Here is a 22,371-nt window from a genome sequence, read left to right on the forward strand (position 1 = left end):
CTATAAGAAACCCAAAATTAATGCATCCTGTGGAGCCACACTATTTAGAGGAAGATGAAGTGAAAAGGAAATGAAAAACATTCTACATTTTTGAACGAGTACTTGTCATGAGAGGGGAAAATGCGTAACTAGGTGGTGCTTGATGTTTCTGTCGAATTCAGATATAAACAAGACCAGGTTTAATGATGAGAATGAAAAAATAGCAGCATAAGCACAGACTGAAATCGCACAAACATCAGAGAGAAAAGTCTATCTGGGATGGAAAAAAACAATTAAACAGATGATACAGACCGGGAGCAATTAAGGCAACCTAGTACCTTAATTAGAGAGAAAGCACATAAAAAGGAATAATGAATACACTGGAAGAAAAAAAAAAACTCTAGGGCAGGTGCGAGAACTCATGGAGGGGCCGTAAGCTGAAGGGAAGTGTGTGGAGGCGTCAACTTTCCCATATATCACCACTGGATCTGCACTAGTTTAGTGCTGCTGATGGCACTCTTCAACTCACATCGATTTCAAATGCTGCCCACACATCTCTTTACATAACCGTACATATCCTCCTCATTCTGTCTCTTGCTGCTCCGCAAGCCCATCTATCATCTGCAGCTCGGGGGAAAACCTTACAGTAGCCCGTGAGGAGACAGTCAGACAGGATGAAGCAGAGCGAGGATGAGGAAGGGGCAAATGACGGATGCTCAGGGTGAATGTGGACTCCCTGGAGGTGCCATCTCAAGGGGAAGTCGTACTTCAGAGAGGCAACAGTACCCTTGGCCAAACAAAAACTGACAAGGGCATTAGCGTGCTGCTGGAGAACAGAAGCCAACTGAGACCAGGGATGTTCTCGGATTCAGCAGACGTTTGGGAGTTCAAGGAGATGACAAACAAGGAGCAGCGACTGAGAAATGCTGACATCATGCTGGCTGTGTGAAGAGCAAATGATTACGGCTTCAAGAATTTTGACCTCAAAATGACTAATGTCATTCCAAGCCTGAACAACTGGAACACAGAAGAAGATATTTTGAACAGTCAATGGGGTCCAAATGTTGTTGTTTTGGACCCCGTTGACTTCCATTGTTTTGACAAAAACATTATTCAAAATATGTTTTATCTTTTATGTTCCACAGAAGAAATAGTCATACAAGTATGGAACAGCATGAGGATAAGTAAATTATAAAGATAAGGACTGGAAAGTAATCGAAAATTTTGACTTTAGATGTTAGAAGTCATGTTTCAACAGAACCCAACGTTCCCGACCTCGGCGCTGAAAAAAATCAGTCCCACCCAAAAAACGCACCTCATTATTTTAAGCTGATGTTTGGAAAGCATGTTTAAACCAAATTTACACTCTAAAGGCCCATTCACACAAATAACAATAACTATAAAAATAACAATAAAGATATAGTTCTAAAAATCGTTCTGAATATAAAAGAATAGCACTGTCCACACCACAGATATAACGATAACGATATCATTTGGATCACTTTCAGAACGTTTTTTTTTTTTTCCCAGCTGTTAAACGATAAAACTCTGACAGCCAATCAGAATCCATTCTAATTTAAGGGCTCTCGCATTTAAAATGGCAGACGACATTGCGGTTGCAGAGAAGTTAATCGCCGAGGTCCAGAAAAAGCTTCCACTTTTTGACAAGTCAAACCTCCTTTTCAAGGATCCTTTAATGAAAATGGATATATGGAAAACAATCGAAATAAATGGTGAGAAGTATTAACAATGAGATCATTTTGCCAGGCTAGCAAACAGTGTAAAATAAAATGACCTCAAGTAAGTTAAGCCATCCAACGCTAGTTTCGAAACATAGCATGCTGAGGACATCTGCTGGGTAAAGCCGTGTAAATGCAACAAGAACAGCAAAAACATGTTGTACACACTTTAAAACTGCAGTGCGTGAACAGACCATTATCGTTCGTCGGTGTAGACACAAATAGTTAGCGTTATAGTTATTCTTGGACGGGCCTTAAACCTATGAATAGTTTAGTTGTAAATAAAAATGAATGAAATCACAATATGTGATATAAATATTAGTATGGCAATTTTTAGTTGAATTGCAAAATAAAATATTTTTTTCTTAAATACTCTTTATTTTACAGTGAAATATGTGACCCTGGACCACAAAACCAGTCATATTTCGAAATTGCATATCCACTCACAAAAATAAATTTTTTATATATTTACGTTAGGAAATTTACAAAATATCTTCATGGAACATGATCTTTAATTAATATCCTAATGATTTTTGGCATAAAAGAAAAATCGATCATTTTGCTACAAATATACCCATGTGACTTGTTTTGTGGTCCAGGGTCACATATTACAACAGTAATATTTCTTATTTAGAATAGGAATATTACAATAGTAATTTAATAGTAATATTTCTTACAAACAAGAACAAACCTGAAGCTTGATCACAATTCGACTATCCACGCGTACTGCCCTACTTGCAGTCTCTGCACGACGTTAACAGAAAAAAATCATATCACCTATCAACAAAAGAAGGTTAAAAGCATTCATGAAACTTCACCTGATCTGGTTCATGAGCAGTCATGCTAATCAGCTAAAAGCTATGAGAGATGACATGCTATTGTAGAAGCGGCGCAGAACAATCACACACAACTCTTGAGGGGATAGAGTATCAATTGTGTTTCAGGGAAGAAAGACAATGGTTCACTGCAGGCTGGGAACATGACTTGTTTAACATGCATATTTAATACAGGTGAGAACAGAAAGGCTCTCTATGCTACCATCGATTGGCATTGCTCAGTTTCCTGATGGGATGAATTATTCAGATTATCATGGTCCATGAACATGACCTACCAGCACAAAGACACTGACCACGGCTCCCTGATGGACCATCTCCAACAAGAATGATATACATTCGCTCTTTTATTGGATTACATTCCTGTGAATAAATTGATTGATGCTCTATTTGACAGCTGCTTGGCAAGGCGCTTACAGTAATGCTGATTTTATCTTGGCTCATTGAAGTCGGGTTAGGTGACCCGATCCTTGGCTCCAGCTATGATGTAGGATCTAGACAATTAGGTCAAAAACAGGGCTGGTACTGACTAAACGTGGCAATCAAGAGTGTAGAACGTTAACAGACAACCATTGCTGACATTATCTTCATGGTGTTGTTTTCACTAATCAAAACTACTTTGCATTGACATAGCCTGTAGTGGTTAGTTCATGTCTCAGGCTAAGCATGAATTTATATATATTATAGACTCATTGAAAAACATTCTGAAAATGTTTGCATAAATATGTAACAAAGGCCAAAAGTTCTTGACCTTGAGAGAATATCTCAGTATAGAATATCAGTTCTCGATTAAGAAAAGAGCCATTTGGTTTCATTACCAGATGAACAAATGCTACTTACAGCCAATTTCCATCGACATATGGAGAGCACAGTTTCTCCACAGGATGTTGATAATGACATTGAAAACAATGGCTCTTGGCCAAAAAGTCACATGAATGTAGCTGAAGAGAAAAAAATGGTGAGAAACCAATGACGCAAGTCTTGCCATACGTACAGTTATGTCTGACTCACAGCCTTCAGGCAGCGTCTGACTCATTTACACCAGTATAATTGAAAGTCTTTAATATACACCAGTATTAAAGTGCAACTTTGAGATGCAATCTAATGATTTTGTCATTAAAGGGCCATTTGCCTTCACTAAACAATGATCAAACGGGCCTTTATCACAAACTGCAAGCATATTTATTTTGGCGCTCATATTAAAATGTTAGACCATTCACACTGTTTGCATAGGCATATTATAGGATTTTTTAAATTCATCATTAAGTTGAATTTGATTAGCCGTGAGGTGAGCAAATATTGCTGATATTTACTCCAATAGCACTGGGATTAGCAGGTGGGAATTTAGCAATTCTTTCTGCAAATTACATCGCTAATCCAGATGATACCGACAAGTGAGTGAGTCAATGAATTTACAACTGAATCATTAAAAAACAAATTAATTCAGGGAAGAAACAAGATTGTTTATTATTAATAAGTCACTGAATCATTCACTGAAACCCAAAAAGATTGCAACAACTGCCAGCAAACACAGAACATTTCCTTAATGTTTCTATATGGTTCCCATTTGTATATTCTTTTGGGAACCAAATAAGAACATTCTGATCTAACCTTCCAAGAACATTGCAGGGAGGTTTGTTTTGGGATAACCTAAAGAGAACCTATACAGAATGTTCAGTAATGGTTATTTTTAGCTTATATTTTTGCAAACCTAAAAAGAACATTCATTTCCGTAAAGAAAACCTTTCTGGCAATAGTGGCTTACAAAAAATTAATCTTAAAGGGTTAGTTCACCCAAAAATGAAAATTCTGTCATTTATTACTTACCCTCATGCCGTTCCACACCTGTAAGATCTTCGTTAATCTTCGGAACACAAATTAAGATATTTTAGTTGAAATCCGATGGCTCCGTGAGGCCTCCATAGGGAGCATTGACATTTCCTCTCTCAAGATCCATAAAGGTACTAAAAACATATTTAAATCAGTTCATGTGAGTACAGTGGCTCAAAATTAACATTATAAAGCGACGAGAATATTTTTGGAGCGCCAAAAATAACAAAATAACTACTTATTTAGTGATGGCAGATTTCAAAACAATGCTTCAAGAAGCATCGGGGCACAAATGAATCAGTGTATCGAATCAGCTGTTCGGAGCACCAAAGTCACGTGATTTCAGCAGTTTTTAGTACCTTTATGGATCTTGAGAGAGGAAGTGTCCATTGCTCCCTATGGAGGCCTCACGGAGCTATCGGATTTCAACTAAAATATCCTAATTTGTGTTCTGAAGATTAACGAAGGTCTTACGGGTGTGGAACGGCATGAGGGTGAGTGATAAATGACAGAATTTTCATTTTTGGGTGAACTAACCCTTTAAGTACTCACCCTCATGTCGTTCTACACCCATAAGACCTTCATTCATCTTCAGAACACAAATTAAGATATTTGATGAAATCCGAGAGGTATATGACTCATCCATAGACAGCAATATAATCAACACTTTCAAGGTCCAGAAAGGTACTAAAGACATCATTAAAACTGTCGACGTGACTGCAGTGGTTCAACCTTAATTTTGTGAAGTGACGAGAACAGTTTATGTGCGCAAAAACATAACAAAAATAACGACTTTATTCAACAATATCATCTCTTCTGTGTCATTCTCATACGTTGTTTATGTCCAGCGCTTCCGGTTACTACGTCAGAACGGCAGTTCATTATTGTCCGCATGCGTCGTGCTGCTCATGCGCGCAGCTTTGGCCAATGCTGAGCCGGCGTTCGGACGTAAACACGGAAGCCTTTACTGTGCTTACTGCGTCACCTGCATAAGGATAATGACAGGGAAGGGAAGAGATTGTTGAATAAAGTTGTTATTTTTTGTTTTGTTTTTGTGCACAAAAAGTATTCTCGTCTCTTATTAAAATTAAGGTTGAACCACTGCAGTCACGTCGACTGTTTCAACAATGTCTTTAGTACCTTTCTTGAACTTCAAAGTGTTGATTATATAGCTTCATATACCTCTCAGATTTCATCAAAAAGACCTTAATTTGTGTTCTGAAGATGAACGAAGGTCTTGTGAGTGTGGAATGACATGAGGGTGATTGAGTAATTAATGAGTCAATTAATTATTTACTAGAAATAATTTATTCAAAACAGGTTTATTTAGGAAGTAAACAAGTTGCTGTCTTTAATATTAAGAAATTGAATCACTTAGTGGATTTGTTCAAAAACACATTAGCATTCATTTAATTCAAGAATGAAACATCACTTCTGTGCCTTGGAGATGCGCAACGAATGATTCGTTTGGAGCTATTTTCATTTGCAGAGTTAAAATAGTAACTGGAAATATTTAGTCTAAAATGTAAGTTATTCATTATCAACATCTTGTTGTTTTGTTTTTCAGCATTCACAAGTCACTGGAGTGTGTTCACTGAAGTAGCTCAGATTACAATGATGGTGAATGTCATACTCCATTATGGCATGACTCATCAAATTGAACGCAGAACAACACGTCCCAGACAGCCAAAATCCTGAATCTCCAAATTTATTCTCTCCAGCAAATAAATTAATTTTTGCCTATGGTATCATCTTTAAAATGTAAAAATGCACACCTCACAATATTTTCCACCATAAATAAATGACCTTCCGCTTCTTCGGTATTTCACTAGATCAGTTCTCCTTGTAGTTATGCGGCAGCTAATGAGTTCCACTGGGTAGTACAAGTCCTAGCAGCACTGCAGTCAGCATGCATGCGGACAGGGCAATAGTAAAGTAGGTCAGCCATGTATGGCACCCCTGGCATTTGGGCACAGCCAGCATTACCCGTAAATTAACATCCTCTCCGTAAGCCCGTCCAAATTGAGACACGGCACTGACAGGAGTGCCGCCAGTCACCGGACGTGTTAGGGATCCTCAGAGCTGAGGAAATAAATTAAGAGGATTACAGAAGTGGTATAAAGATTGTGATTACACATGAGTGAGGTGTCATAAATTGCAAGCATTTATTACCATGACTCGATGAAACGCCATCCACTTGCATGTATGTAATAAAATTATGTAAAACTATACGGAATATGGAAACATACTCCAAAGTAACTAGTTAGGCGTGTCATAATATCACTGCTTAATAATAATTTAAACTTTTTTGTTTTTATGTCGGATGTCATTTTTTATTCATCCACACCGCTTGCTAATTACAAACATAAACACTTCAATAAATGCAAGTGTTAAATATTAGATCAATTAATTATAATATTGATAATTAAAATAAAAATAAAAACAGTTCTAATACATATCACTCATAAATACTTCACTTGTTTCATTACTAGATTTTCGAATGAATCTCTTAAATGAATGATTCAATGACAAATACATTTTTTAACAGTCGCCACCTACTGGCATCACAATGTAATCAATACAACCTTTAATTGAGGTGTCAAGTTATTTTCAAAAAGTCATTTACTCTATTTTGATTGCTACAGTATCAGTGTTTATATCTGAACTATAACCTTTTATATTGATTAAAATATTACAAAATGAAAAAGGAGACACCCTTACCAAAATACCCAGAGATTAATTATCGTATATGCAAATTAGGCCTACTTTTTAAAAGTCAAGGGGGAAAAAATGCCAAGAACAAATTAAAAAACCATACTCATGCAACAAAGGACGCATCTAATTATGATGCCTTCCACCATGACTCTCTCGAGATACTTATCCTAACTGCCAATTCATTGCCGCAATTGACTCTTGGGGCCAATTACACATAAACACAGCGCGATAAAATTACAACGCATTCCATTATGGCGAATATAACACTGAAGTTGCATAAGGTTTTAATTAGAACGATGAGAGAGCTGAAGAAGCGTGAAGCCTGGTATTGCATGAGAAATGTCTTTGGGCAGTGTCGGAAAAGGCCGTGGCCTAGCTAGGTCACATTGCGGAGGTTGGATGCTGTCCTGCGGTCGTCTCTTTGGCTTGAATGGATCAGAAGACACCCTTCACTGACTGGCATTCTAACCCTGTCAAAACGAATCACTTCAAACTGCCTTGCCACTGCCAAGCAAGTTAGCTTAGCCTTCCATGAGAGTGGATTTGGATTTATAGCATGTGATTTTGGAAATCACTGTTACACATCCATGTACAAAATCTGAGAGAGAAATAGTACTTCTGATTGTTTTGAAGAATAACTTTAGTGCTATTTAGCTCTTTAGAAGGCCAGGACACGATTAGCATTTATTTGCATTTACAAATGCAAATAGCTACATGTGTTTTTGACTACCTTTGGTTCACACTTACACTCGTTGGATCACCTGAAACTAATCTTCCTTGCACAGGATCTTAGTGCAGCACTGAGCTAATGGGCTAATAGTTGAGCTAAATGTTCATTCAGTCAAAGCGTGACCTTTGGTTGAGATTTGCAATGCTTTACTGCAAGATGCAGCAGCTGCAATGACAAAAAGACCCTTAGGCTGTTGGCAAGCCCTGTGTATGACTTTTAATTCGCCTTTAATCAATGTTCTCCCTGCTTACAAATCAGCAAGAGCAATTAGGCACTATTAGCTGGAGTTTTTAAGCACCAGTAAGAGCCGTTTCTTATTCTCCTGCTGTGTGAAAGCTGATGCTCAGTCTTTACCTCAGTAATTTATCCCGTTCCTCACAATTATCAGAAGCCTTTGGCAAAACCCCACAAATTCGCCTCTGACATAGTGGCTCAGTTTCAAAAACTAAAGAGCTGCCTCGCTGTCCACAAAGGCAGCATCCTAACCATTATGGAACTTCATATGTGACTGATTCAGAGCCCACTATGTAGTCAGCAACTCACAAAATAGCATTTCTCACTGGAGAATTTGACACATTATTAGTTAGCATGTTGCTAAGCTAACAGCATGCTACTCTAATAAGCAAATTCTTTACAGAATGAAATGCAACAACTTAGAGTCAACATTTCCTTGTCCACCATCCAACTTATTTTTTTTTTTTACAGAGCTTTTTGCATTAGCATTACCTTAAGCATCATAATGAAATTGCCTACCTTCATGTTGAGGGTATGCCTGTGATCCCTTGAATTACTGCCTCTGTAGGCAGCTCACTAGGCTTTAGAACAGAGCATGTATGGGAGATGGAAACCAAAAAAGGCTAGAAATTCATAAACTGGCAGTGAGAATAAAACAGCATCTATAAAATTGCAGTTTAACTGTCAAAGTCCCACTAGCGGGATGCTTGACGTCTTTTTAATTGCCTTTTTTTTTTCTATCACATATTTTAGTAATCATCATAAATTAGGTATCATTCGAAAACTTAATTCAAAACTCATCCTGTGAAAACCATTTTGGAATCAGACATTGAGTTACCATGGAAACTGTACTTTAAAATCTTTTAGTAGGTTTCATTGTACAGAATTTATTTTAACATTTTATAATCAAATGTTTTTCTAATGTTGACAAAACGCATATGGTCAGAAAGGTCTGAGACTCAAACTTCCATATTTGGCCAATGTTTTGTGAATTTGTCACAGGAGAACACATAAAATAAAATAAAAATTCAATGTAAAATGGGTGTCACCCAGTGGCTATTTTTGGTATAGCACCTAAAAATCTCATAAGAACTTCCATTTTTGTGGTGATAACTACAAATTTGGAACACTTCTTGGTTAGACATATGGCTTTGATTGTATATCAATTTTAGAGTAAAAATTATTTTGTTAAACATATTTTGTACAAAATAAATGTTTTATACAGTACATCTGTTTTACAGTAAACTTAAACTTCTATAACTTTTGTACACTTTCATTTTTTGAAGTGATTTCACTTCTGCTGAGTGCCTTCTTTAAAAAGAGACCAACCTTAGGTCTGTACTCCAAAGCATTCATGAATTACAGCCATTTAAGTTTGGATAGTGCATTTTCACATCCTTGCTCAAAAAGAGGGGTGACAGTTAAGGGGTTAAGCGTTGAGGTTTCACTGTTGAAATGCATGTCAAAGAATAAACTGCTTTTAAAGTGTCTCAAAATCAATGGTTGCTCTAATCTCTGTCTGACACTAGTGTAGTTCAACTGCCTTGAGAAGTCGAACTCAATGACTGAATGGCAAAGTCGAAGCCTGGGAAATGCACATTGATCAAATCAAACGCTCTTGGCTCACTTGAGTGAATTAAAAAGAAAGGTTGTAACTTCTCCTTGACTAGTTTTTATGCTTCTTTTAGAGTGTATATAGTAGATATAATTCCACTAAAATTTAAGCTTTTGAGTAAAAAGTTTTTTTTTTAAAGGGCTTTTGATTTACAATGCATACTAGAACATGACTCCATCTATTTATCACTGCATTCAGTCAACCAGTAAAATTTGAGAACGCAGTGACAACCATTTGACACCAGCAGCTGTTGCAGAATAATGAGCCCGAGGTTAAGTTTGGAGTGACTCGAGTCAAACTGGGTTCCTTGAAAATACAGGTCTATATAGGCTCCAGTTTCAGTTACAGACAAAACACGGTGCAACCATTATAACACGCAAGAGGAAAAATGCCTCATGGAAAAGGGATGTAGTCAGGCTTTTGACTGGTAGCAATTGATTACACATTTTGAGATTTGTAGTACCAATTATGAGAAAAGTTATAATTGTGAGATATAAAGTTCCAATTACGAGAAAAATACACAACTGTGAGATAAAAAGTTGCAAATACAAGAGTCGCAATGATGAGAAATAAAGTTGCAATTGTGAGAATGTCACACTGTGAGATATAAAAGTCCCAATTATGAGGAAAAAGCTGTAATTAAGAGATAGTTACAATTGTCAGAAATAGTCACATTAAGAGATACAGCAGCAAACACAAGAAAAAAGTCAGAATTGTCAAATATATATTTGCAATTGCGAGAAATAAAGTTGCAAATTGTTAGAGGGTCGCATTAAGACATAAAAGTAGTTGCAATTGTGAAATACAAAGTTGTATCTCCATCTCCAACTCCATCTGTAGGAGTTTCCCTTACAGACACAAAATTTATGGGAGGAGACTATTTAAATGAATCACGCAACGCGATTTACTAAAGTTTGCGCTCATCAATTTACTGGTATTTGAGTCATTATTTAACCCTTAAATGACTGTTTCGCCAATCATTTTTACATATTCGGGTCTTTATCGACCCGGATCTATATCTAACACGGAAGGATCTCTACCTGTCGCGATAATATAAAACTCCTCTGATATTACAATAACAATTACAGAAGAATAAAATAAATCGTATTTTGTTACCTTTTGGAGCTTGAAAGGGCTCCGTTTGAGCAGATGTTTTATGTCATCATCACTGTCCTCGTCAGAGCTCATTTCCCAGTAAATTCAGCAAATAATAGGCTAGTTTTATGTTTGAGGTCACAAATATAAGCCCATTCAAGATTTCAAACGTATTCTCGAAACTATATAATTTTCAACATCAATATTTAGATCGCTAACCGCTTCACCAGATTCATCCAGTAACAGTTACAGTCATATTTGATTGCGTTCAGTACTTGTTCTGCAGTAAATTGCTGAGCCGTTTCATGTTTTTCTTATTATTTCGTTTTCTGTTGAATGAGTCGTCACTTCAGCATTTTGTATCAGACATTGCCATCTTGTGGAATAAAGATGAATTGCACGTATTCCGTCATCTAAGATTCAATTATTTCTGTGCAGAAAAAATATACCTACACTCATACACACCTCGGGTCGTTTGCGACCCTATACCATTTTTATAAAAAATGAATACAAAAATAGGCATTCTTTTATAATTTTATGATTTTTTTCTTGTTATATTCTTTATAATGAATTGATTGAGGAATACCAAGAAGGTTGATGTCTAATTTTAAAAAATGAACGAGGAGGAGGGTAGTGAATGACGTCCCGGGTCACTAAAGACCCGAGGTATGCATTTAAGGGTTAAAAAAAGCATTAACCCATTTTGCATCATGGCAGCAATTGTTGCTGCTAGGATGAGACACCGCAGAGAACAGACTCAGAGAGCGCGTGGTAGAAGGGAGAAAATATTTTCCACCCGTATTAATTTTGTTGGAATGCCAGAGGAAGACGTTATCCGTATATTACATATAACAAGTTGTGCCTGTGTCGACCAGCACCAGATGAGCATCAGCTGCTTATTTGTGACCCAACGCTAATTTGGTAGATTGCGTTGGTCATTATGTAAATGATTTGACTGCGTCTGTGGTCTTGAATTTGTGTTTTAGCTGTACATCATGTGCAAAACTTGCCATCTGCGCATTTGTGGAATTGTGCTCTCACAATAATTTTCCCCGTTTTGTAAATCTGTCATAGTTGTAAAAATATAAAGTTGCAATTAAAAGAAAAAAATGGCTATTATGAGAAAAAAAAACATCAATTATGAGAGCATTAAGATATAAAAGTCCCAATTACAAGAAAACAGTTGCAATTAAAAAAACTATAATGGTTGCACTTTATTTTACAGCATGTGCACTTTCAATGTACTTACAGTGTACTTACCAAGAAAGTACTGAATAATATAATGGGTTAAGATTAGGTTTAGGGGTAGGTTCAGGACTAGTATCTAGTTATTATCCAGTTATTGTAATTACTACAATAAGTATATACATGCGAAATAGGACTCTAAAATAAAGTGCTACAGCTATAACTATGAGATATAAAGTCGTAATTGTCAGAAAAAGTCACATTGCAAGATATAGTTGTAAATACAACAGCAAAAAAAGTCACAATTATGAAATACAGTCGCAACTGCAAGAAAAAAAAGTGCAATTATGAGAATAAGTCATATTGTGAGATATAGTGGCAGTTGCGAGAATATAGTTACAGCTCTGAAATATAAAGTCACAATTACAAGAAAAAGTGGCTATTATAAGAAAAAAGTCACAATTGTGAAAAATAATGTCATAATTATCTTTGAATTTGTCTGAAACAGGCTTCATTAGAGAAATGTGTGCAGAGCCTTCAACAAATAGGCATCAAGCAATATGTGCCTGATTTTATTAAACAAGAGAGAGGTAATTCAAACCTTGAATGAGTTTCCTCAAGCGTGCTGGATAATAAGCTTCTCGTATCTCATTGTAAACCTGATTACTAACAATGACGAAAACGCGAAAACACCCAGCAGCATCCAAAAGTAATGCTGTTTACCACCCACTCTGTGTCAAACTAGAAGTATGAATATAACCTCAAATGAAAGGAAAACCATGCAGTCTACACTTATTTTTGTCACAACGGCAGCATACCGCATAATGTCCAACCTAGACAGAAATATGACAGGCATGTGCCGGTGTAAAATAGAAGGATTAACCGTTATTACGCGGCCGATGTTCTGGGACAGTGGCCCCAGTATTTATGTTCTGAATGCGAGCCTGGCCTACTTCAGCATCTTCCTTAATCCTGTGGCACACTGCCTGCTTTTGCTTTTTCCAATAACCAGCTCTAATCTCTGCACTGGCTAGACAACAGTGGTCTAGCGATGACAGCTGGCAGACTTATACTGTCTCTAGGAAAGAGACCACACGACAGCAGGCTAACCAGCAGCAGAGGATGTCCCGTGTGAAACCTGTTGCATCGCTAACGTTTTCACACTTTGTGGGATTTATCGCAGTTGTGCTATTGTAAATCCCTTCTGGCCCAGAAAACACATCAGGAAGTGTTTGCTGCACACCAACAAAACTGAACTAGATTATCTTGTGCCTAGAAATGGTTTGGAATTTGTCTGTTTAATCCATAGCTTTCTATTTATTGTATGAAAAGTCTATGCAAATTTCAACTTTAAGTAAATAAATCCAACATTTTAAGATTGTAAAGGAGCACTCTAGTAAATAATGCTGAAAATAGCCAAAGAGATGAAGATTCCATATTAGAATATTGTACTTATAATTTTTTTTTTCAAATAAGATTCTCTCAGTTGTGAGATATGTATGTTTAGAACTTTAGAAATAGTAACAATTGTGACAACAGCTGAGATATAAAGTCAGACTGTGAGAAATAAAAGTCCAGATTATGAGAAAGAAGTTGAAATTACAAGCAATATAGACGTAATATGATATAAAGTCACATTGTGAGCGACAATCGCAAGAAAAAAAAAAATTTGTGAAATAAATTCACAGCTGGGAGAAAAACATTGCAATTGTGAAAAAGTCACAATTATGAGATGTCACATTGTGAAATACAGTCACAATTACGAAAAATGATATAAAGTCACATTGTGAGATAAAAAAATTCCAATTACAGGAAAAAGAAAAAAAAAAAAGTTGCATTTAGAACAAAATAAAGCTGCACTGAAAGTAAATAAATCCAAAATCTTAGGCTCTAAAATGAGCACTCTCGTAAATAATGCTGAAAAATAACCTAAGACATGTAGATTCCATATTAAAATATTGTATTATTGCTTTTTTTATTCAAATAAAGAGCTTTTGTAGTTGAGTCGCATTCGCCCTCTTCCTAGCATGCACTGAGGCATGATTGTTTAATTCTTGCGAAGCTGTCATTTTGTGACTATTTAAAGCCTTAAATAAATGAGTAATTTGGATACAAGTCTTAATTGGACACTAGTGGTGAGGATTTTAATTAATCCCATTAGAATTATTTGAATCTGTTCACTAAAAAGACTCGTTCGCTAATTCGTTCAGTGACAGGTTCCATTGTTATGCCAGTGGGTGGCCAAAAGCGGGTGTGTTTTTAATGAGTCATTGAATCATTGAGTAAATGATTCAATGACTCATTCAACTGATACATAAAAACATCCGCCAAAATGGTTATAAAAATTCCTACAATATTTTTTATAATACCTACAAATCAACTAAGAGACTCACTAATCGAAAATGAATGAAAAAGAGACATTGCATTGAAAAAGAGACATGCATTGAAGTGAAGGCTTTGTTTTGTTTACACAACAGCAATATACTATAAAAACGTAAACGTTTTTCCTTTGTGTGTTTTCTTTTGTTTGTTTGTTTTTGTAGTTGTTGTTTTTGCGTACAGACGACAACCTTGTCAAATGATCCCCATTCACACGGATCTGCGAAAACGACTAAAATCGTTGTATTATTCAGTAGTTGGCGATGTCACTTTGTAAAGAAACACTACGTGCCTATAAACTGAACAGGTTATATGCATGCATCACCTTTTCCACAAATTTGCATTTTTGTTGTTTACACAGAGACAATAATGGTATTGTTTTCAAAAGTTTAAAAAGGTGTCATGTAAATGGCCCGTTAGTTCAGTTTTTTTTTTTTTTTTTTACCTTATTTTATCACAAGAACAGTGATGAATATTTTTGTGAAACTACGTTTATGGTAATTATACGGCATGACAGAACCAGGTTTGGTGAAAGATGGGAAGAAAGAGGGGATTGGGGGAGTGTTTGGAACTTGCTGGGTGCTCCCTTTTTACTCCGCCAAGAGCTCAAGCTTCCCCTTTTGGCTGTCACCATATAAATCCAGTGGGTGGGAGCACCGTCAATGCTCCAGCGTTCGCCGGGAATTAACGCTGAGCCACTGCAAATGACTGACAATCCTAAGGCCTCTTTGAGAACAGGCTTAAGAGGGAAGAGAGGAAGGAGGATGAAAAGAGATATGAGGAACGAAGAAAGTACTGAGAATATCCAGCGCTCGGTACTTTTTTCCAGCAAGCTCTGCAAATTCAAAAGGACTTGCCGTTCTTTTTTCATTATTGCTAAGCATGACAGCCTTTATGAGGACATTATTTAACAACATAAATCACAAAAAAAGTTGACAATTTGTCAAAAGCTGAATAATTTAAGTTGATTAATTGAGATATATCTTCAAATTTAAAGAATTGTGGCTGTTAAACCACATACAAGAAAGCTGTGAAGAGTGTACAAGATACAATAAACACATGCCTGAATACAATGAAAATCTTTTTTTTTTTTTTTTTTTTCTAAACAGATTTTATGTTCGAATTATCAATATTATAATTGCATCATAAAATGTTACCATGGTCAGCAGGGTTTAACTTAAGCAGGGTTTGAGGCAAAAATAAAAATATTTAGCAAAAAAAATATAAGTGTACAGATTTTGTTCAATGTTATTATATTTTCTTAGTATTACAGTAATCAGACAGATTTTTCACATTACTATACTGATAATTGTGGGTGAAAATGTGCTTTAATAGTAATGAAAATAATCACAATGCCAATTAAATTAATATTTCAGAAAAAGCCAAATATTTTCTTTTTTTTTTTTTTTTTTTGTAGATTAACATGATCAAACAGATCTCCTAATTAAAATCTCTCTTCTGGCATACATTTTTCATTCTTCTTTTGCAGTAAAAGCAGACAGCAAACTAAACAGCTGGCCTTACTTGAGAAATGATGTGCATGTGACAAAAAAGATGGATTATCCAATTACAATCTTGCTTCCTTTCTTGCGTGACAGTTTTGAGCTTTGACAGTGTTGCAATTTTACGTTACCCCTGATCGAAGACAGACAGTGAAGAACCTGATTGTGTCCTTGACAAATGTCCTTTCAGACAAACCCCACAATGACAGTCTGAAACCTTCAAAAGCACTAGTCAAAGAGTTCAACAGAATGAATCAACATTGAGAATAAATTAGCAATATTTTGTGAATAAAATTTGTTGAGAATAAATTAGAAATATTTTTTAAATAAAGGTGAATAAAACTGAAAAAAGTAGTAATATTTTGTGAATAGTCAAAATAATGAAAATAAAGCAGTAATATTTTGAGAAAAGTAGTAAAACATTATGAAAATGAAGCAGTGATATTTTGTGAACAAAAGTCAAAAAAAAAAAAAAAATAAAGTAATATTTTGGGAATAAAGTGAAAAATATGCAAATAAAGTTGTAATATTTTGAGAAAAAACAGTAATATTTTGAGATGTAAATTTATGAGAATAAATGAGTAATATTTTTAGAAAAGTAGGAATATTTTGTAAACATTTTTCATAAAAAATATGAAAATATAGTAATATTTTGAGAGTAAAGCAAAATTATTAGTAATATTTTGAGAATAGTATTTTGTAAACAATAGCCAAAATTATGAAAATAAAGTAGTATTTGAGAAGAAAGTGCAAAGTATGAGAATAAAGGAGTAATATTTTGAGAAAAGTAGCAATATTTTGAGAATAAAGTGAAAATTATGAGAATGAAGGTGTAATATTTTCAGAATATAAATATTTTGTGAACAAAAGTCAAAATTATGAAAATAAAGTAGTAATATTTGAGAATAAAGTGAAACTTGAGAATAAAGGAGTAATCTTTTGAGAAAGTAGCAATATTTTGAGAATAAAGTAAAAATGATGAGAAAAGTATTATTTTGAGAATAGTAATATTTTGTCAAGTCAAAATTTTAAAAAATACTAACATTTGAGAATAAAGTGAAATTTATGACAATAAAAGAGTAATATTTTGAGAAAAGTAGTAATATTTTGAGAGTAAAGTGACAATAATAGTAGTTAAGGTCAAAACTATAAGAATAAAGGCGTAGCGTTGTGAGATTAAATTAGTAAAATCAAACGAATGAACTGTCCACCACATTCCAATGTAACAGAAAGAAAATCGAAACATAAAAAGAAAGAAACAGACAGATGGAGACAAAATGAGAATTTGTAGTTGCAAGAATTGCTGCTATGAAACTGCCACATGTGGCTCTATGATCAGTGTGTTTTCCATTATAGCTGAATAATTCATCAATGCCTGGCAACAGGCTTGAGATGTTCAAGCTTGTCTGTACTTTCTATTTTAAGTCACATGAGAAATTCATGGCAGGTCCTCCGAGGTCCCATCAGCACTGTCTATTCTGAATTCGGCCTTGCCTAAATGGATGCATTGACATGGGGGTCATTTTACTGCCTCCACGAAGCCCTGCAAACAGCTAAACGACAGGAAGTTAAGGGTACGGAGGGTGTCGCACAGAAAAGATAAGCTCTGCCCAGCTTGGTTGGGAAACAAGCTTTATAGAGCATCCAATAGGAATGAACTGGAGCCCTGGAGCCATACCGTCCATCACCGACAAACAAAATCAATTGCCTTTAGTCATTCTTTCTACATCCTTCATCCATTTGACATCTAGTAAAACGACATCTGGCAAACTCTCAACAGAGTGGATCCATTTCCACAAGGCACAAGAGAATTTTTTTGGACGCCGCCCCAGTGCCGCTTGCTGAACGCCAGCTTGAAGACACCTTGATATGCCGTGTAAACAAACTCTCTTGCTGATTCCACTTTGGTGTGTATTGGAGCGTCATTATAAAATCCATCTGATGAAATGATCCAGGTCTTTCTGACAGCTACCGCAGGGACGGGAAGCAAAAGGGTGTGGGTTTAAAAACGATCTCTCTCTCACCATCTGTCGCCATATTGTCAAGAACGATCCAGTAAAGGAACGTGAACAATTAAACCATCCTTGGGGAATGGCTGTTTTGCTCACGATCGACATCAAAGCCTCTTCAAGTCCAAAAGTTTCTGGAACAACTATGGCACGGTTTCGTCTACAGAAAAAAATGAAAAGATCAACCAGGGCTGTTTACACAGAGGAGACAGGCTGTGAATCTTCAAAAAACTGAAAAACTGGGACGAGAAAAAAAAAAACCAAACTACTAAATACTTGATGAAACAGTGTGCAAACCATTAATGTTTCTAAAGCAGCATTGTCCAACAGTTAAACCAACAAAAAAAGAGAGGCAGCAAATAATGAAAATATAGTAATATTGTGAGAATAAAGTGAAAATTAGCAGACATATTTTGAGAAAAGTAATATTTTGAAAATAGAGTGAATATTATGAGAATAAAGTGAAAATTATGGGATTGACAGAAGAATTGAGAAAAAAGTCAAAATTAGGAGATGCAGCTATATTTAAAAAAAAAAAAAAAAACTATAGCAATACATTAACAATATTCAAAATTATGTAAATAAAATAGTTATTCTGAGAAAGGTCAAAATGGAGAATTTTATCTTGTAAATAGCATTACAAGATTAAGTTAGTGACCATTTAATTCCCATAATTTTAACTTTCTTAAAACGTTTTTTTAACTTAGGGTACGTTTACACGAAAATGATATGGTTAAAACAGAGAAGCTTTTCCTTTGAGTTTTCAATTGATTTCAGTTGATTGTCAAAACGATCCCCATTCACACGAATCCGCAAAAACGACTAAAAACGCTAAAATCTGCTGGCAGGCAGAATGAAACACTATAGACTGAACGTGTAATGCACATGTGCATGAAACCCGTCTTCAAAAGTCTGCGTTTTCAGGCACCCAAAACGCCATTGTCGTGTAAATGAACAGGCAAAACGCATTAAAAGTTTTACGTTTTTAGTTGAAAATGGTGTCGTGTAAACGGCCCCTTTATCTAGCAATGCTACAACTTAGGGTACGTTTACACAACAACGATATGGTTAAAATGGAGAAGTTTTTCCTTTGAGTTTTCTGCGTACAGACTGCACCATTGTCAAAACGATCCCCATTCACACGAATCCACGAAAGCGATTAAAAATGCTGTATTCTGCTGGCAGGACATTAGATGGCGATGAATCACCATAGACTGAACATGTAATGTGCATGTGCATGATGTCATTGTTTCCACAGATTTGCGTATTTGTTGTTTACACAGAGACCGTTTTCAAAAACTTGCACTTTGAAACCCGTTTTCAAAAGTTTTTCAGGCCACCAAAATGCTGTGTCGTGTAAAGGAACGGCCTTTAAACGTTTTTTAGTTGAAAACGATGTCGTGTAAACAGCCCCTTAGAAAAAGTTTTGCTGTTTCATATGCTTTTAACTCAGAAACCATGTAAAAGTCAAGCAAATGAACCTTCTACCAAACTTCCAATGTGACACAAAAAAGAAAAAAGAAAACGAAAGCACTACAAATTCACTTCCTGTCATTATCACACTCATTCCTCCAGCGAATGGATTTGAATTATATGTTGAAGTAACACCAGGCTGAACGGCTTTCTCTCCATCTCAGCCAGTAAAATTGGCTGATGAAATGAGTCATGACTTTAATGCAGAACAGAGGGGAGATAGAAGTCTTTAAATTGATACTATGAGTATCATGCGTGAAAATGAGCGGAATAGAGTTATTAGTCTCCATACATCATTACCCTTCATGACACCGAGCTCCGGGTTGTCTGGCAGAAACTTTGAGGCGCTGCGTTCAAAACGTGGCCTTAATATGTCATCGCTCGGGATTTATCAGATATGGCCAATTGTAGAGCGCAATGAATAATTGATTAAACGTCAACAACATGGAAGCAGTCAGGAAACGTCTACTAATGCCATCTAGCTTGAGATATCTGCCTCTTGTGTAACCTGTGGGTGGACTTCCAACCCAGAGGGGCTATTTTGGGGAATAACATTTAAAAAATTAATCAACCTCCATCTGCCAGCAACTGATGAGTGGAAATTAAGGGGACGGCTTATCAAATACCTTCCCATCAAATCAATCTCATCTTGATAGAAGAGGACAAACAGCTTTAGGGCTTGTTTGATGCGTAGGTTGTTAATCCAATTACATAATTAAAGAGCTGGCAGAAATGAAGGCCCAATGCAGGGCGACACCGAAGACATGCAACCTGAGCCTCACCCCGAACATTAGAAAGTAGCCAAGGACAGTGAAAAGGTAATTCTAGTGCATGACCGAGCAGAGGAAAAGCGCTACAAGCCGTCCTCTGAACCACCTGGAAGAAAGTCGGATATCAAAGGTTGGAAGAATCCGTCATGTTAAAAGCGAAGATATCGGGAAATGCATTATCTGCGTCACATTTCCCCACAGTGCGATTAAGCGGCACAAGCTGACCTGCCTCAAGCAATAACAGCAACTACAGTAACAAAAAAAGGACAATTACAGTAAACGCTGCCAGTACAGAGTGAACCGGGGACCATTGTTATACCCTAGTGTTCTTGTTTATCATGTAAATACCACAATACTTGAATTTAGCACCATAGTACTTTTTCTTCTGTGAAACACAAAAGGAGATATTTAAAGAATTGAACTGGGTGCTGTTTTCAATGCAGTTACAACTAGTGTGGAATGCTTTGCAGCTTTACAAAAGCACCATAAAAGTGGTCCACATGACTAATCTTCTTTATATTCAAAGCCTTCTGAAGCCATATAAAGGCCCCGAAATACTCCACATGAAATCAAAGAACAAACTGATGTGACATCATTTTGAACAATATCAGGCCAAAACGAAGCTCAAGAAAAGCTGCCAAACACCTTCGTAGTACCACTGGTCCGTGATGATAATGTAATAGGAAGTGTGCGCTGAGGCTTCGCCTTCTTTCACGCAGAACTCTTCTCTGACTCATTTCATCTGTTGAGTCCGTCGAGGGAAGATCTCCGCAGGTGAAAACATGAACACACTGGATAGCCACTTTATAGCAGAAAATTAAGTCGTGCTTCTGAAGAAATTAGGCACTGACACTGTTTTTCATGTTTGATACTGTAAAGCTGCTTGCTTTCTAAGCAATATATTGAATAAAATGCCATATAAATAAACGTGACATGACGTTTACTGGAATGCTAATTTGCAGAGCTCATGCTAACATACCCATGTTGTTATGATCAGATGCTTTTCTTATGCTTTCTATAAAAAATGCTTGCTGTTATCTCATTTTTGTTGTGCTAATTATACTCTGCATTCACATGGGGTGTCGGCATTGACACTTCTCTTTTACTTTGAATGGGTGACGTTACGCATTGCTGAACTGATCCGTTGCTCCACTCGCGTTGCTCATTGCAGAAGTTGAAAATTTCTCAACTTTTCAAGCCCCAACGCAGGCGTCAGCCAATCAGATTGCCTTATGCAAATAACCTCGAGCAGTCGCTGCCATTTGCATTCATGCAACACCGGAAAGTAATGTGATTGGCTGTTGTCACTATGATGTTCGCGTCAGCACCAAGCTTCAGACACGCCCTCCGTCAAGTGTTGAACCTGACACCCTGTGTGAATGCAGCACTCATCTAAACGTCGGAGTCAGATGTTCGATCACAGTATATCGCTGCTCACGTATTTCGAACTTCGTTTTACTCCTAAATGAAGAACTTTGCCGTTAGTATATGAGGTCCTTAACTCTTTTTTGTGAACAATCTTGACATCCACCCTCACTTTTCTCAGAGCATTCATGGGCAAAATGACTGAAGTAACAATGTCTGATACATGAACAAATCCTTCTGTTGAGTCGGATCTTCAGTTAATCTAAATGATTCATTTACAAATCTGACTGATTTGCTTCTCGAGTGATGAAATGGTGTGTAAACCATTGCTAAAATAAAATCGTCCAAGTTTCCAAGAGAGACAATATTTTTTTAAAAAAATAAAAAATGAGAACAAAGTTGTAATGTTCAGAAATAAAAGTTTTAATAATATTTTGAGAATAAAGTAAAAATTATAAGAGTGATATCAATAAAATATTAGGAAAAAAATTAATACTTTGAGAACAAATAAAAAATATGAAAATAAAAAACCCAAATGAAATAACATAAAATACTAAATAAAACAAATAATGAAAATATATACTCCATTCGGCTGTACACGACATGAAAAATCCTTTCCTTTGAATATTTTTGTCTTTTATCAATAAATAGCAACTTAAACTGGGCCTGTTCTTCAAAGCTAGATGATTCAGAAAACTAGGAATGTAGTGCATGAGTCGTATGGACTACTTTTATGGTGCTTTGTGATGTTTGAAAGCATCAGTCGCATTCATTGTAACTGCATGGAAAAGAGCAACCACAACATTCTTCAAAACATTTCCTTTTGTGCTCCTCAAAAAAAAATAGTCATACATGTTTGGAACAGCACAAGGGTGAATAACCGAGTGGGAAATGGTGAACTAGTCTTTTAATCTGGAG

General features: G+C 36.1%; 1 protein-coding gene across 6 annotated transcripts in view; it reads right to left on the reverse strand.

Moving 5' to 3' along the window:
• The window catches only part of lingo3a (leucine rich repeat and Ig domain containing 3a), a 39,928-nt gene that overhangs the window by 6,932 nt on the left and 10,625 nt on the right, over positions 1-22,371 (reverse strand). The window contains exon 1 of one of the 6 annotated variants that reach the window (XM_048183021.1): positions 3,392-3,873. The exons of 4 other annotated variants lie outside the window; for them this stretch is intronic. The gene's annotated coding sequence lies outside the window, so the exon portion shown is untranslated. Of the gene's footprint in view, positions 1-3,391; positions 3,874-16,910; positions 18,006-22,371 lie in introns of those variants that run through there. One more of the 6 variants, XR_007183900.1, reaches the window with a different exon arrangement.

Source organism: Megalobrama amblycephala, linkage group LG2 (genome assembly GCF_018812025.1).
Source record: "Megalobrama amblycephala isolate DHTTF-2021 linkage group LG2, ASM1881202v1, whole genome shotgun sequence".
Classification (NCBI taxonomy): Eukaryota; Metazoa; Chordata; class Actinopteri; order Cypriniformes; family Xenocyprididae; genus Megalobrama; species Megalobrama amblycephala.